Source organism: Orycteropus afer, unplaced genomic scaffold, assembly GCF_000298275.1.
Source record: "Orycteropus afer afer isolate SDZICR_OR568_19922 unplaced genomic scaffold, OryAfe1.0 scaffold00269, whole genome shotgun sequence".
Classification (NCBI taxonomy): domain Eukaryota; kingdom Metazoa; phylum Chordata; class Mammalia; order Tubulidentata; family Orycteropodidae; genus Orycteropus; species Orycteropus afer.
In genome coordinates, this window is record NW_006921856.1 from 809,300 (window position 1) to 812,496 (window position 3,197).

The window sequence follows — 3,197 nt, forward strand, 5'->3', positions numbered from 1 at the left end:
TTGTTTTTTTACCCCCCCCGCCATGGTCTTTCTATTATTGATATCTAGTTTCATAGCATTGTGATGTAAAAAGATGCTTTGTGTTATTTCAATGTTTTTAAATTCCTTTAGTCTTGTTTTGTGGCATAACATGCGGTCTATTCTGAAGAATGATCCATGTGCCCTGGTAAAGAAGTTATATTGTGTTTTCATGTTTTATTGTGATTTGGCTGAAAGTTTACAAAGCACATTTATTTTCCACACAATATTTCATGCACATTTTGTTTCATGACATTGATTGCAATCTTCATAATGGAACAGCTCTCTTCCCACTTCTCCCTGTGTTTACCTTTTCCCTGTGTCCTTCTTCCTATGCATTCCTGCCCTCTCAGCTCTCTCCTTGTGTAAATACTACTCTTCTGAGCTTCTATGGTTGATTGTTCTAAGGAATGTGCCTACCTGGTATAAATGTTCACCTTATATCCCTGTTTATTATTTGACTGAATTCCATGGAGTGAATTCAGTTCCAGACCTGAAGGGTGACTTGGCGGCATAGTCACAGGGGTTTCACTAGTCTCTGTCAGACCAGCAAGCCTGTTTTTTTTTTTTTTTTTTTAATGATTTTGAATTTTGTTCCACATCCCCCGCCACATACACACACACACACTTTTCCAGGATCTCCCATTTAGACCCTCTTTCAAGTGTTTGGCAGTGGTTGCCAGGCACCTTCTAGTTCTTCTGGTGTCATGGTCATGTATGCTGAGGTTCTCATGGTCCACTAGACCCTTGGACTAATTGTTTCCATGTATCTTTGCTTTTCTTTGTTCTTCTTTGCTCTGAATGAGGAGAGACTAATTGTTGCATCTTAAATGGTCTCTTGCAAGCTTTTAAGACCCCAGTCACTACTCACCAAAGTAGGATGAAGAACAATGTTTTTGTGTAGTGTGGTAGTTAAGGTTTTATGTAAACTTGGCTGGTCCTGGTCTTGAGTGGCTATTCCATGGTGAGATTGGTAATCAACTCCATGGTAGAATCTACTGGAGCAGCTGATTAGTTGCTTTAGGCATGTGGTCTGCTCCCAGTATATAAGAAGCAACTTTGAGGACGGTCTCTAGCTTTTGGCATGTTTGAATCCTGCATCTAGCCAAGTCGTTATTCAGCAGCCTGCCATGTTTTCTGCTGATCTTGGCACTCTTACTGGACTTAGATCAATGACCTGCTGTGTGGTTTGGTAATATTGGGACTGTGTCTTTTTACTTGCCAATCTTGGGTTTGTCAGCCTTAGGAGCCACCAGCTGCCTGAGTGAAGAAAGCCTCCAGCTTTAGTAGGCTGGGAGCAAGAGGCAGAGCTGAAGCCCAAGGTTGAGGGGTTTTCATTCAGCCCCTAGAGACTGCCACTTTAAACTTGGACTTCTAGCCTCCAAAACTGTAAAAGAATAAACTCTTGTTTGTTAAAGCCATTCCACCTGTGATATTTCTGTTAGAGCTCCACGGAGTAACCAAAACATGTAGTATGGTATGCCAATTGAGCTTGATGTCCCCTGCAACCATGGTCCAGAGCCCATGGGCCCAATGACTTGCTTTCTCAGGAGGGTTGACTGTGGCTAAGAAATTATCATTACTTTGCTTTCATTAGCTCTATTATATACATGGATATTCTTATCAAAAAACACAACACACTGCTGTCGAGTCAGATCCAACTCATAGTGACCCCTCCTTGTGTTTCCAAGGTGGTATGACTATGGAAATAGATCCCCCAACCTTCCTTCTAAGGAGTGTATGGTGGCTTTGAACCTCCATCCTTCTGGTTAACAGTCAAATGCTTTAGGCACTATACCACCAGAGCTCCCAGATATTCTTACAGCATATGCAAATGCATATATAGAAATGTCATGTCCCAAACTTATATAGGGTCATGGGTATGTTCCCTTTTGCCTAGATAGACTCAATCACTCAGCCTGCTTATCTATGTATACCCTCATTGATTAATGTTTGTTACTGATAATGCAGTATTGTATATGTAAAAGTGTCTATCTTTGTTGTCTGTACCTCTTGTGCAGTTGTCTTCCTTTTCTTTAGTGTTATTGTGCTGATCATTCACTTTTGGTATATTTAGGTGATTCACCTAAATCAACATGTAACCCTTAACTAGTAAGGATTTTTTTCCCCTTGGTCTTTCTATTATTGGTTTCTAATTTAATAGCACTGTGATCCAGGAAGATGCTTTGTATTGCTTTGATGTTTTTAAAATTATCGACCTTGTTTTGTGGTGTAACATATAGTCTATTCTGGAGAATGATCCAAGTGCACTGGAGAAGAATGTATATTCTGTTTTTGTTGCATGGAGTGTTCTGTATATGTCTATGAGGTTGAGTTCATTGATTATATTGTTGAGACCTTCTGTCTTTTTGTTGATTTTTTTTTTCCTAGTTGTGCTGTTCTCCATGAAAACTGGTGTGTTAATGCCTCTTACTACTATTGTTTTGTTGTTTGTGAATTGTCTATTTCTCCTTTCAATTCAGTTAATGTTTGTTTTATATATTTTGGAGTTCTTTCATTGGGTGGATAGATATTTATTATGATAAATGTCTTAATGGTCAATTGAGTTTTTAACATCATATAATTCCATTCTTTGTCCCTTATGTTCATTTTCATTTGAAATCTATTTTATAAGAAATTAATATTTCCACTCCTACTCTTTTTTACTTGCCATTGGCTTGATATATATATTTTTTCTATCCTTTGATTTTTAATTTATTTATATCTTTGCATCTAAGGTGGGTCTCTTGTAGGCAGCACATTGATAGTTTGTTTGTTTTTTTTTTTCTTATCCATTCTGCTAAAGGGGTGGTGAAGAGCAATTCCTGTACTGTCTTAGCCTGGCTTCTGTGTCCCAGGTCATAGTCCTCTTGTTCAAATTCACATATCCTCATCAAAAAACACACCTTCTCTAAACCAGCAACATCCATTCTCAGTGGAAGCTCATGGATTGCTTGACTCTACTTAAACCTTACCCTGGGCAGATCTTACTCCTCATCCCAAATAGCTTATTAAAAATTTTGTTATATTTGATGACTCAAGCTCGGGTGAATGCAATTTTCTTCATATGACTTTATTTCTGGAGTCCCTGAGTGGCACTAATGGTTAAGCGCTTGACTAATAATCAAGATGTTGGTGGTTCAAATCTACCCAGAGGGTCTTCAGAAGACAGGCCTGGT